Source organism: Melospiza melodia, chromosome 15 (genome assembly GCF_035770615.1).
Source record: "Melospiza melodia melodia isolate bMelMel2 chromosome 15, bMelMel2.pri, whole genome shotgun sequence".
NCBI lineage: Eukaryota > Metazoa > Chordata > Aves > Passeriformes > Passerellidae > Melospiza > Melospiza melodia.
Genome location: NC_086208.1, coordinates 17621394 through 17635616, shown reverse-complemented (window position 1 = coordinate 17635616; position 14223 = coordinate 17621394). Strand labels below are relative to the sequence as shown.

General features: G+C 44.9%; 1 protein-coding gene across 1 annotated transcript in view; it reads left to right on the top strand.

Annotated features, from left to right (window-relative positions):
- The window catches only part of ADAMTS17 (ADAM metallopeptidase with thrombospondin type 1 motif 17), a 155002-nt gene that overhangs the window by 35449 nt on the left and 105330 nt on the right, over window positions 1–14223 (top strand). The window lies entirely within an intron of this gene.

Below are 14223 nucleotides of genomic sequence, written 5' to 3'. Positions count from 1 at the left end.
TGATAGGCACCTCTGTGCTAAGAGGGGTGTTCTGGGCAATATTTCACCCCTTGGTTTGCTGTCATGTTGGTTTTGCTGTTCTGTGTACCTCTGTGATGCAGATATGGATTAGTATGAGCTATAAATAAGCCATTAAATTTTAACCCCTCCTAAGCTCCAGAGGTCTGTGTGTTCAGGAGTTATTCTTGAGTATTTCTGCTTCTTTGGAGTGGATGCAGAAGAAACTGCCTCTTGGTGTGTCTGTATAATGTTCCTTTCAATTCTCTCACCTCAAACAAGAATTTCCTAGCTAAGGAGTGTATTTCCCATTGTAAGAACCTGTGTGACATTCCCAGATCAAGCTGGCACTCAGACACTGGAGAAGAATACCTCATTGTGGGAAAGCCAAGTTAAATCTTCTTTTCAGCCTCCTGCTCCTCCTACTTCCTAACTGCCTTTACTTGTGTCCAAAGCCTGCATACACAGGGTCCTTACATCCCACACATTAAATACCTGGTTTATTTATTTCACTCAGATAGCAGTAACCTTCACAGTGTTCTCCTGGTTTGTTTTTTTTAATCCCCACAGTGGCAGCAGTGTTTGGAGGCACAGCTCAACATCCTCTCTGTGATGATAGCATGAACTTTTTTAAACTTGCCTCAAAGTCAGGTGGCCTCTCATCCTCCATTCTGAGTAAACTTGGGATGGATCCTAATTTTCTGCTGTTCTTACACCCCAGTGTTCAGGGAGACACTTGCAGGGATTGTGGGCAGTGGGTGATGCAGGGCAGGGAGGGAAGTGCCTTCAGCAGGAGCCCTGTGGAAGGCTCATCTTGGAATGCAGCTCCTTCCCTCTCTGGTGGGGGGATCAGGTGAAAGGAGGAGATACAGAGCTGGAGGATACATGCCCATGAGCAAGGACTGGCCTCTGTGTCCCAGCTTTTTCCATTTGGAATCCCTCACAGTGTGTTTATTCTGTGTCCAATGGAAAACACACTTCCACTGAGGAAGGTTTTTACACTGTGTGCCTGCACCTGGAGGTGCCTGTGGTAAGATACAATAAAGAAGTTAAAAAAAAAAAGAGAGAGAAGCTGATGGAAGACACATGCTGACTAAAGTCAGAGCTCTTTCCATACTTAAAGAGAGTATTGTTGAAGATCTCTATTCAGGGAATTATATTACCAGAGACAGCATGACTAAGGAAATATTTTTATGACTTCTTTTCTGTTCTTACAATACCCAAGTTATTTCTTGTGCTGCTGCTTGCTGCACACTGTGGCTGCAGTGGAGAAAGTAGTAGATCACAGCAATGAAGATTAAACTCACTTGTTACTCTTTCCAGCACAGTTTTCCAAGATATTTAGAGAGTGAATATTCCTGGGACAAAACCAGTCTGGCCTCTTTGCTCTCTTCAGTCCTGCTTTTCCTACCTTCTCCTCTGGCAGTTTATGTGGCAGCAAAGCATTTATATCTTCACTTATGCATTTTCTGTGCCCCATTTGGCTTTGGCCTTGTTGTGCCATTTGCATTTTTTCATGGCTGAGGAAGAATAAATTAATCAATGTTCTTTTGTGACATGCAGCTGGTTTGAGAAAGTGGTAGTGTTGGGAGTACTGAATTTTAACCATGCAAGAGATTCTCTGGTTGTCCTCCTTTGTCAGGATTGGGTAAAGCAGGTGTCAGTTGTAGATAAATAGGTTTTTAATAGCCAGGCTTCCATGCCATGTGCACACACCTGGGTGACATCAGCAGCAGTGTAACATGGCTTTGGCTTGGGCTTAATAGGACTGCAACAATTGTACAGGTGGATGCCCATTGATCCTCCATTCTGGCTTAGGAAGGTTTATCTTGGTGTTTCAACCATCTCTGCTGTTGCCAGATTCCTGTTTATCACTCCAGCTCCCAGATACCCCTCCCAAATCAGCAGGGCTGCCTGTGGGACCAAGAAATGAGTCCAGGAGTGACATCAGGATTGATCTTAGTGGTTATGCTGAGGTTGCTGCACTCCCCAAAGTCCTCAAAACAGCAGCTTGCTTTCATTTCTTGCTTTACACTGAACAGAAGAAGAACATCTCAGCAGATTCGTGTGTGTTTTTACACCTGCTTATGGCTGAGGGTGGCCCTTGCAATGCCAATGCTGCCATCCTGTAAATGCAATGAGTGCTCCTAAACCAGGAGACTGCTGCTCTATATAAGGCAGAGAATCTGGACTCTTAGACTCCTGATTTCTATTCCCAGCTCTGGCACAGACTCATTTTGTGACATTTGGCAAGTCACTTGCATTCTGAATGCTTCTGTCTACCTCTGTGAAATGAGGATTTTGAGTGCAAAGCTACAGGAGATTGCATGGCTGAGGGTGGTCTCCTGTAAAGAGTGTGGGGTTCTTGGGGATGTGATGTAGTACAATTCTAGAATCTAATGTTGCTTAGTCATGTTCAAGAGACTCTAAGGAATCTGTTGGATTATATATCCTGAAATAAGAGGACTCAGAGTGCTGTAGGTAATGTTATTTTCAGTGACAATGCCTTGATTTTCTTTACATTGTGAGACATAAGAACTTACCCTGGTGGAAGCCTTGAGGCCCAGCTGTTGTTGGGAAGTGGGATTATGAAGTTTAAATGGCTCATAAGAGGTGTTCATTTGTGCTCTGGAAGATCCATATTGAAAAACCTGTCTGGAATCTTTGCCTGCCATGCAGACCCAGCAAGAAAGCAGCAGCAGGAGGTTTGTATTTGTGTTCTGGCAGGGCCCCTCACTGAAACCAGTTGCTCTGGGGACTTGGTTCAAATTTTCTTGGCCCAGCTGCCAGGGTAGTGTGGAGGGTTACATAATGGCAGAAACAAGCTCAAAAATGGGGAAAATGTGTAGGTGTGTCTTGGGGTGATACCCCAATGGAACAGAACCATGTTTGTGTGAGAAATTATTTGTTAATGCTCATTGCCCTACTTGGTTGGGTAAGGTAGGCCTGGGAACGGGTGGATTCCAGAGGAGGTGGACAGAAGGAAAACAATATTCCTGTGTGGAACTGTGGTGTTTCAACAGCCTCTGCTGTGGGATCCACTCCTCAGTTTGACAGGAAGGTTCTCTTTGTGTGCCACAGCCTTGTCACACACCAGTCACAATTCCTGAGTCTGCTTCGGGCTCATCCCTCACCCAGAGCTGCCGTTTCCTGCAGAACAATCTCTGTTCCAGCAGAGCTGCTCCCAGCCAGCCAAACTGCCAGTTTAATGTCTTGCTATTAATATCAGGCTGCAGCTTGGAGCCTTGCACACTGTCAGAATCCAACCTTTCTGTGACATAAGCAGATTGAGAATGCCCCTTTCGTTCAATATTTCCACTGCCAGTGCCAAATAAGCAGCTTTACGGTTAGTTAGGAATGATCCTGCATATTTCAAGGCAAAGCTTGGCCTTCATTCCTCAGTGTACATGTTACCCCAGATCCAGGCTGAAGCTTCCCTGTATTCAGCTAATACTAAAATTGGGGGCAGTGTGGAATTGGGAAATGGAAAATGAGAATGTGTCTTAAATATCCTTAAATTGCCCTGGTTAAAAATGACTTTGCCTCTGCTGCAGTCACATGGGCTCCTCTGTGGCCTGATGTTGGGGAAAAGAAAGCAGAGTAAGTGTGTGTACTGCAGAGGGGCAGGCTGAGCTGAAGGAATAGCTGCCTGGAGAAAACCAAGCACAGAGTGGAGGTGATTGAGAAACACAGTTTTCCAGACTCTTTCCACAAGTGAATCAGTGTTTGGAGAAAAACATTCCCATCTCCTGGCTGTTTATTGCAGTAAAGTATTTCAAAATATGCCCAGGTTTGGCAAAAGAGGATCTGTGGTCTGTGTCTCCAAGTAGGATTTTTATTCCATGTAAAACACCTGAATAAGGGACTGCACATTTTTATCTTTCCTTGGCCATTTGCCACCTCTGGCTGGCCTGTCCACAGCAGGAGACAATTCTGGTCATCCTGCCTGTACTGTTCATTTAAATCTTCCTCCCTGGGTTGTGTTGATTGCAGTGCTTTGCCAGTGTCACAACAAAGAATTCATCCCCAAGGAAAGGGAAAAGACTAGCTGGTTTGCTCTGAGTGGAAAAGGAATTCTCACATTAAAAACATTTTCCATAGTGGTTGATGTTGAATGTTTCTGTATATTCCAGGGCGGGTTTTTATTTGATGCCAGAATAAATAGAAATACCTGCTGCTTAAAACAATTCATTAGAGCAGCAGTGCCTGGCTTTAGCAAAAGCCTTGCTGGGACTGTCCTTCAGACCAAACCCAAACCCAGCTTAATGCATTAAAATGAGCACACTGGAGGTTAAAATGCCTCTTAAAAAAACACTGTCAACTTGATTTGGTGTTTGGGAAAGAAAGGGACCTCAGAGCACTGCAAATTTCTGTCAGTTGTGGCTCTGCAGGGCAGTGGAGTCAGGCTGCTGCTTTAGGAAACCATGGGGAGCTGTGGTCAGTGCAGTGGGAGAGTTTTTCCCTTGCCTTTTGGTTGCTAGGGAGTAAATGCTGGGCTGCACAGCCCAGACAGTGCTGAACTGTGCTATTGGGCATATTCATCACTACCCACCCTACCCACCACAGCCTTCCAGTTTCTCTTCACCAGCCAGCAATCCCTCCTCCTCCAAATTCCCACTAAAAATTCATGTGCCAAGCAAGTGTAATATGAGATTGCATAAATCTCAACAGAGCCCTGGGATAAGCACAGCCACTCAGGTACCTGGGAATTCCTGCTGCTGTAACCCTTGCTCTGCCTCACTCAGTGTCCTGTCTGTGCTTTTCCTTTCCTTGTTTTGGGACGTGGCTTCAGCCAGGCTGCCTCGCTGTGCACTAAACCCAGAGGAGAATCCTGCTCACACCAGCCTCAGAGTCCTGGTGGTGGCTTCATTGGGGTCAGGATCCTGCTCCTGGTCTTAGGTGTTGCCTGAGACATGCAACCCTCCTGATACCATCTTACATTCTGCTGTTGTTGTTAAGAAAAGTAGAGCATTTGAATTTTATTTGCCTTTGGGTTTGTTTTGCAGCTCAGTAGTCTTGTTTAAGTTTGTCTTTATTCATTCCATGTACTGAGGGCACTGGTGGATTCTTGATCTCCTTGGCTGAAAAAGTTACTGTCCTTAGCTGGGAGCTCATATTGTCCTGCTGCAATGAGTTTTTGTAGAAAATATGATCACTCTTCTCTTTGGGAGTTTACCAATCTGTGAGTGCTATCGACTCACAGTTATGTCAGCTTTTAACATTTTCTCTCTGTTTCATGTCTTAGGTGAAGGAAATAACTTATGTAATTAAAATAAATGCAAGTGTTTAGTGGGGAGAGGATTAGTTACAGGTTTTCTGTACATTTCCCATTTTTCCCTCTTCCATGTATTTCCAGTTCCCAGCTCAGAGGTCTCGCAGACCCTCAGCTGCTCTCATGATTAACTCCCTTCCCTTTCCTTTCCCCTGTTTCTCTTTGGGGTTAGTTCAGGGCTCATAGGAGCTCTTGTCAGTTCTGTTCCTTTGTGTTGCTTTTGTTCAGCTGGGCCTGGGCAGGCAGAGCTGCTGTTCCCAGGGGCCCTGCAGGGTCTGGTTTCCATCACTCAGACCTCGGGACGTGCCCACCGAGGTCACGGAATTTCCCTACATTTACTCCACTTCAGTCTTCATAAACCTCCAGCAGTTCCTCATTAGTTCTCCTCAATACATCATTTTCCTTTTGCAGCCCCCAAAATGTGTTTCAGGCCCTTTTATTTTCCCATTATTTATCTGTCTGTCGTGCCCACCCATCCCAGCAGATAAAGCAGTGGCCTCACAGTGTGGTGTGTGTTTGAAGCTTGTTCTCAGGGAGCTGGAACTAAACACTGTCAGCAGGGAGGAAAAACACACTTCCTGCTCTGTACCTGGCCTTTCATCTCCTCCCTCAAACTGCTATTGGGAATTAATGCTCATTGATGTTTAAGCTGGTTTCTGAAATATGTTCACTCATTGTCAGTCTGAAATATGTTCACAGTCATTGTCAGATGTAGGGCAACATGTCCAAAATCTTCCCATCAACTTCCCACCCTGTTTTAGTTTGTTAGCTTGTCTCCGCTCATCCTAAATCTTGCTTTTCTTGTTGATTGCTCCCTCCTGACCTTCTGACTTTGACAGAGCTTTTGTCTTTTTTGTGCCTCTCCCCAAAGCTGGAGCTGGATGTTTAGGCTGATTTTAGCTTGAAAGCTTTGCCTTCTCCCATGGTTTTATTAATGGTTCATGGGGATGTGTTTTGATAAATGCAAGTGAGCAACTGTGGAAAGGACCTATAGTGCTTTACCAGGCTACATATTATTGAGTAAATATTCTCCAGGCCATCACATCTCAGCATTATACAGGGTGGTGCTGATTCCTGTTTGAATGAAATGCATCTTGATAGAATTATCATAGAATTTTAGAATGATTTGGGACCATCAAAGCCCAGCTCGTTCCAACCCTCTGCCATGAGACATTTTCCACTACACCAGGTTGTTCCAGTCCCATCCAGCCTGGCTTTTTTCACAAAATTCAGTGGCTACCAGAACTATGGTCCTTTCCCCTCAGGAATCCAGGACTCCAGCCCAAATCCCAGCCTGGTGTCTCACTGGTGGGTAACTAAGCTGCTGTCTGCTGCCTTTATTGAAAGGAGTAAGCCACGAGGGAAAATATTTGCCATGACTTTGTTGATATTTTTTCTGATACTCTGACTTTATTCTTTGATTTCAACTCCATCTCATAAATCACTTTATGTGCTAAATCATTGTGCAGCTTGACTGGTGCAGGTGCAAACACGTCCTGCATTCCACTCCAGGGCCATTTCTGTCTGTGTGAAATTATATAGACGTGTACACAAAGCACCTGGGAATTTTGGTCTCATAGCTTAAAGGGCAGATAGCTGCATGTGATGTTCCTCTCCCCATCTCCTTCCCCCTCACCCTCTTGCTATGTCTGGGGCTTTGACATGCAATCACTCTGGGGGAAAAGGCTTGTTAGGACTGTTTGAACTAATTCCCAGTGAATTTACAGGATAGTGTCCTTCAGTAGCTATTCAGTACACTTTCATGGTGGCATGGAGAAAAAACAATCAGAAGTGTAATATTTTAATATTTTATTTTGTGTGACAGGCAGGTCTTAGGGTTTTGGTTCTCCTGAATATATTAGGCCAGAACTTCTAAATTACAGTTTTATTTCCTAGACATCTTTGTGCCTCAATTGTTTCCTAAATTAGAGATGATTTGTGGGACACTGCTTGAGAACCAAGGCTTTGCTTATGGCTAAGCAGCATTTAATGATGCTTTAAAGAAATCTCTGCTGTTTATCTCGGAAAGGGGTCATTGTGTTTGCAAACAGAGAAGCAGGAGCCTAAATAATGTCCAGCTAAGCCCACTGTGCCAAACAACTGTCAGGAAAAGCTCTGGAACTGCTCCTGGCTACTGTGTGTGCGAGGCTGAGAAGCCTTTGAGGCAGACACGAGCAGAACAAGCTCATTATATTTGGTCTGTGGACAGACCATTCGTGTCTTTTGGAGTTTGTAGTATTTCTGCTCTTGTCTCTTGCCTCATCCATGTAAATGGAGATTTGCCATGCTCTCTGCACTACTTCACTCTGCAGCTCCATCACTTCCCCTTGCTGAGGGTTTGTTTCTCTGGGGGATTCTCACCAGAATGATCATAAAACAAATAAAATCATCAATTCTGCTTTCATAGCTCACCCTGCTTCTTACTTCCCCTTTTGTAATAAAAGGTTGTGGAAAGATAAATAGTATTTCTTTTCCACAGTGTCAGACCTGCTGTCAGTGCTCTATAAATAACCCCTCTGGGCTGGGAATGCCAACCCCGGGCTCTCTGCAGCAGAAAGCAGAATTTTCTGCTATGACACGCTTCAGGCCAGGTGGACAGGGGAAAATGAGACTCATAAAAACCATTTCTCCCTGGTTCTCATCCAAGAACATAGAATGATTTTGCACATCCCCATTTCCAGCCCGGCGCCGTACCCGTTAATTCCTGGTGCCTCCCTGACAGACCGTGAAACAACACATTCAGGGCTTTTTGCACTGTATTTTATTGGGGAAAAAAAAAGAATGTATTGAGAGGAGAAGGAAATGAATTTGTAAACAGGGCCTTTCCTCAGTAAAATCCAAAGCTCTGTACCAAAGAGATCAGAGCTGTGATCCCCTTGGTGCAAGGCTACCACAGGCAGCTCCACTTCCTTGGACCCCAGCCAGTTCTTCAGGTCAGTGAAATAGTGGTTAAGCCCTTCAACAGGCCAGAGGTTTGTGTTCCTCCTTTCCACTGCCTGGGTCCTTATTTTCCCCTGTGTTTACACATTCCTGGTCAGTTTGCTGCAGACTGCAGCACTTCCAGAAAGCTGACGCGTTTATAATCGAGAAACCTCGGAGGTTTTTCTTCTCCTGTCAGACATAGATGGCTTTTATCCAGTTGACTGCTTTACAGTGCCTTTATCCTTTGCTGGCTTGAAAACATTTCAGATAGTTCCTATTGTTTTATAGACCCTGTAGCTAGAAAACCAAGCTTGTGTAAAAACATCTGTACATAGCTGTGCAATAGGCTGCAGACATGCAGGGTAATAAGGCATGATTGCATTCATTGTAGCATTTGCTCCACTGGATAATCAAATAGAAGCATTCCAGTTGCACACAGGATATGTAAGAGTAAAGGAAGGAAATGAAGGACAGTTGCCTACTGCACTTTTACATTTCTTTTGTTTTGCAGCTGCCAAGGTGAAAGGCAATTTTGAGAGTGAGTTTTAAATAACGTAGAGATGAGATTTTACTGGTGATAACCAAGAAAAGCACAGTGGGAAGTGTGCATAAAACTTTCCCTCCCCTTCCCCAAGAAGGGATTTTGATCTGTACTCATTTTTTTTTTCATTTGAATTGTTTTTTTCCCAGCTTTGGTTGATCATCTGGTAACATGACCTGGTATTATACCTAACCCATTTTGCAGGGTGTCTGGTCCTGGCAGGATTTTGCTACACCAAGTGCACTGAGTAGACTGAAAGTCACTTTAAATCCTTGGAATGTTGTTGGGTTTTATTTAACAATTCTCCCCTGCCTCAGCACAAGCTCCAAGCTTTTCAGCTGGGATTGCGCTCCACATAATGCAAATAGGAATTGGGTATCTAACAGTACTCTGCAGCACTGAAAATCTTCCCTGTGTTTACAGACACTGAAAATGTTCCCTGTGTTTACCAGTGTGCTGAAAATTCAGTGGGGAGTGTGCACCAGCCAGCTGTGATCCACTACAAGCTCATTCCATGGCTGGAAATATTAATGGCAGGTGCTGTGGGGAAGGTGATGAAATTTTGAGCTGACCCAAGAATGCACAGACACATTCTGGAAATAAATTACTGTCTCTAAATGCATGGCAGAATACTTTGAATTTTACACATACAGATTTGATCAGATATTCCTTGTAGAAAATACTGGGGTTTTTTTATCAAGTCCTTGACAGTTTAGATAGGAAGGTGACTGCAGATAGTGAAATTTTAGCCAAGTTATCACTGACAGGTGTATATACATATATGTGTGTATTTGTGTCTCTTGAACAGAAGTGGATTTCCTTGGAATTTTATTGGTTCTGCTATGCAGGTTTACTAATTTCAGGTTCAGAATCCTGTAATGTGCAAGGGTTTTGCCTGGATTAGGTTGACAAGTCTTTTTACCTTTTAGATCAGCTGATAGAAATACATTGAACTTATCAGAATTATAATACTAAAACCCACAGACTCAACCCATCAAATATCTTTGTCCTCCTGTACTCTTTCAGCATGATTTGTAGAATGTGACGGATTTCTGTGTTTGCTTAGCTTGGAATTAGCCTTGTATTCCTGCTTTGGTTGGTGGTGATGAGCAGTCAGCAGGTTGAAGGCATTTGTTGGTTTTGTGTGCTTGTGTCATACATTTTTGTGGGGCTGTTTGCACTAAGGCTCTGCCTGGCCATGGCTGGCTGCTGGGTACACATGAGTGTTCTGCTGAGGATCTGCTTGTTGGTTTTGCTAATATCATCCATCAAGCTCCAGCATGTACAGCAATATTTGTGCTGTAGCAGACAAACAGTGTAAACACTGCAGTTATTTATAAGAAAACTGGCCAGTGAGTTAGGAAACTCTGTGTGGATGTTTTTATGTATTGAAAACGAATCTATCAGTCTAATCAGACTTTGTTGTTCTTGAAATGACAGGAAAATAGGAGGCTGAAATTACATTTCTATTTATAATGTATATTTTGTATTTCTGTTTAAGAAACCTGTATGCTCCTGTTTCTTTTGTGTGCTCCAGTTTGTTTGCTTTTCTGGCTCTGTCAGTCAGAGAGCAAATGTTGTCTCCAGCTTGGTCTGGTCTGGGTGCAAGAGTGGATGAAACTCCTGCTATAGCTCTCTTGACCTGTGTCCTGGCTCCTGGGGAGGTGCTGGTGCTCCTTCTAATCCCTTTGAGGGCTCTTCCAAGTGTCTGTTCACTTCAGAGGGGCAGCATTGCTCACTGCAGCTGCTCTGCCCTGCCAGATGGTTTCCCTGTGATTCCTGCCTGACCTGTACCACATTCAGCAGCATCTGAACAGAGGTGCTTTCCTGTGGGAATCCTGGGATCCTGCAGAAGTGTTGCTTAAGGGCTGCTGAAGTTCTAAACTTTGTAGTTTCCTTTCAGCAATGTCTGTTACCTCACCAGAGTTCAATAATTATGTTTCAGTTTTATGTTCTTCCTCCTGGTATCTGATTCCTTTTTCCATGATGTTCTCTGATTTGCCCCAGATTTCTTTCTATGGGTTTTCTGTCTCACTTGGATCTTCCATTTCCCTTCTCCCTCTGGGGAGCCGAGGGAGGGCCAGAGGTTCCTGGCACAGCCCTCCTGTGCTGGCATTCCCTGGGATGTCTCTCTGCACCTGAGGAGCTGTGCAGGGTGTGATGCTCCTGGCTCAGAGCACAGGGCTGGATTCTGAGAGCGTTTGGCCCTTTCCATGATGAACCATGTGCTGCACACCCAGCCCAGAATTCTCAGTCAGGGACATGGGGCTTTGGCTCAGAACTGGAAGTGTCACCCAGGCAGGTATTGAGGAGCTCTTGCATTTCCTGGGGTATTTTATTTAGAAATACGTGGGACTAGAAGAGACACTTCTGTCCCTGCTGGGAGAACTTCAGCACAAAGCCCTGGAGCAGTGACATGAGCACAAAATGTCCCTGGCTCCTGCAGGATCCTGTGACAATTTTCTTTAATGCTGTCACCGTCAGCCTCCTGGGCTGTCACTTCTGAACTGAGTCCATGAAGGCCCCAGGACTGGGACTGTGCCTTGACTTGTGCCTGTGAGGCACCAGGGGCTCTCTGGCTGCTGTCAGTCATTGCAGGGAGCCCAGTGGTAGTCATCCAAAGTTGTGTTTTCTTTCACTGGAGCTCAAGTTTGAACATGAGAGATTTCTTTTTATGAAGTGTGAGAAAAGCTCAGGCTGGTCTTTTTCAGAGTGAGAATTTCTCTGTAGCTGGTGGCTTTAAAAGTGGCATTTCATTTCTGAGCAATCTAGAGAAAGGGGTACTTTAAAAACTAGATTCAGGACATATTAAAAATATCTCCAGCCATGTTACCTCTGAAATTAGCCATTGCTTCTCTTCAGTCAGGCTGATGCTGTGATGTGTTATGTCTGCATAAACCACCCTGAGGGTCATTCCCTTCCTGGGCAGTGGGTGCCAGGATGGGCAGCTCTGTTTGGGAACCCAGAGGAGAGGCCCTTCGGGTTAGCAGTAACCCAAATATTTTACCCTGTTTTGGTGGGTGTGTCTGTGCCCTGTGTGTGCTTTGTGCTGTCTCCCCCTGTGATGGTTGTTCCATAATATTTTTATAACCCATTGGCCAATTGGAATTAAACTTGGGGATATGGAGCTCAGAAATATTAGGCCTTCAGAAGTTTTCTGAAAATTAGGAAGCTAAGCAGAGGAAGGAGTCATCTCCCTCTGATGCTGCCTGGGAAGGAAAGATTGTAGCATCCACATTTACATCAGGAGCCCCAAGTGGAAGTGGTAATCCCTAGGAAATCAAGCCATTAATTTTGCAATAAGTTTAGGGATTTTTTTATTTATTCTCACCTCCCTTTCCTTGGTGCTGTTGTGCTCTACCAGAACAAATGTGATGCCTGTTGGTGGTGTGTGAGGAGAGGAGCAGAGCCATGGCACTCACTGCCTGCTGCCGTGGAAGGATCATTTTCACTCCTCAGCCCTGGCAGCAGAGGTATCAGCCAGGGCTGCTGAGGGCAGGTGCTGGGGAGCAGCTTTGCAACCCAAGCTCTGACTTAACAGAGTAACTCAACCCCATTTCCCTTATCAGGCACAGCACTAGGGTTTGTCAGGCTGTGAGGTTAAATCAGCACTCAGCAAAGAATTAACACAGAAGGGCTGAATCAAGAATTTCTAAATGAGTTTATCAGTGCTGGCTGGCAGCTCACCAGTGTGAAGCCAGGAGCTTCAGCAGTCCTGGGAGCTGCAGATGAGAAATATCACAGGAGCAGTTTGGGAAAGGGTCTGTTTGGGGTTGGATCACTGTACATCATCCCATTTGCTGCCTTCCCTGCAGCTCACCTGATGCTGCCAGGAGAACAGCTTGGACATGCATACAGCACCTAAAAATAAAATACACTTAAATATGAACGTGTTTCAGAAGTACAGATTCATTCAGGTTCTGAGAGTAACAATTGCTGAGTCATTCTGTAAGAACATGGGAACAATTTAATGGGGAGCTGTGGAACAATGCCATGCAGCACAGGTGTTCAGCCATCTCCAGAACACTCAGCAGGCTGGGCTGACACTCTCCAGACACTGAAATATTGTTCATTAATGTTGTTTAACCATTGCAGGACTGATCCTTGCTCATGAGCCCACCCCTGACCAGCACCACAGCAGGGTGAGATAGGCATGGCTCAGGAAAGCTCTTGGAACTGTTAAAAGAATCTTTTAATTTGATTTGCAAAGCTTCATGAGTTTCTTAGTGTTTGTAACTACAGGAAGGGGAAAAACTGGAGCTGAATTCTGGACCCTGACTGTTTGCTCTTAAAGCAGATGCTGTTTGGTACAGAGACTCCAAATATTTTTTCTGAATAATTGCCAAGTCTGACCAGTCTCTTCATTCTGGAAGGGAGATAGTGAAGAATTTAAAGGCTCCAGAATCCCTGCTGCTGAATTCCATTCCTTTTAAAGACTGTTAGCAGTCTCATTAAAAGCTTTGATTTGATATTTTTCTTCCTTCTCTCTGAATTCAGGCCCTCTGTTGAAGCAGGTGGCTCAGATGAGTTGCAGGGACAAACTGACAAGTCCAAAAGTGGAATTGACAGAACTTATCTGAAAAAAGGAAGATGAAAATAGCCCCAGGCTGGTTTGAGAACCCTACACAGTTTGCAGAGCTGCAGCTATGGCAGGCAGTGCCAGGGTTGCTTTTCCATGCCTTGGGGGATGGAAGCCTGCAGGTGGGAATCCATCCTGAGGACAGGTGTTGGCAGACTGACACAGGCATGTAGCAGAGTGCTGGGAATGGAAGAGTTATGTTTTTCTCTTTTTTCTGGTGAGTTATTTCCTGAAAGATGCAGCTTAGGGAACAACTGATGCAATTCTTGAGTTCAGGCCTCTTCCACCAGACAGCACAGATGAAAATGAAAATACTGAAATACTGACTCTGATAACATCTGGGAAAGGGAAGGATGAGATTAATAAAGGCTGTTTAGAGCAAGAGCAGGTGGAGCTCTCTCCTTTTGTCAAGCTATCCAGCAGGTGAGAGATGTGGAGTCATTTTTATCCTGTGTCTCTGTGCTGCAGCCACTGCAGTGAAAGACATTTACTCCCAGAGCTCCACAAACCCTGCAGCCAGTGCTGAGTCCTGCTGCTGCCCTGATGGGCTGCCTGCCTGTTTCACATTGTCATGCTGATGTTTCCATTCAGGTGGGAGGGGAAGGTCCTGCTTAACTCTCCAGCAGCTGTGGGAAGGACTGGCAGGTTCCTCCCCTGAACACCATGGTCCAACACAAGATATTCAAATCCAAATGCCTTTGAGCCCCAGGCAGAGGTGACTTTGGAGGGCCAGGATCCAAATCCTGATTTGCAGCTTGGTTTCCCTGTTGTTGGTGATGTTTTCTTTGAGTTCTCAGTCTCTGTTTGTGTAGCCTTTCAAAAGCATCAGATCTCTGCTGCCTTCTGCCAGATCTGATGCTTTTCTGGTGTGAGGTATCCCTGAACAACATTGTCCCCTGTGCCTCTCTCATT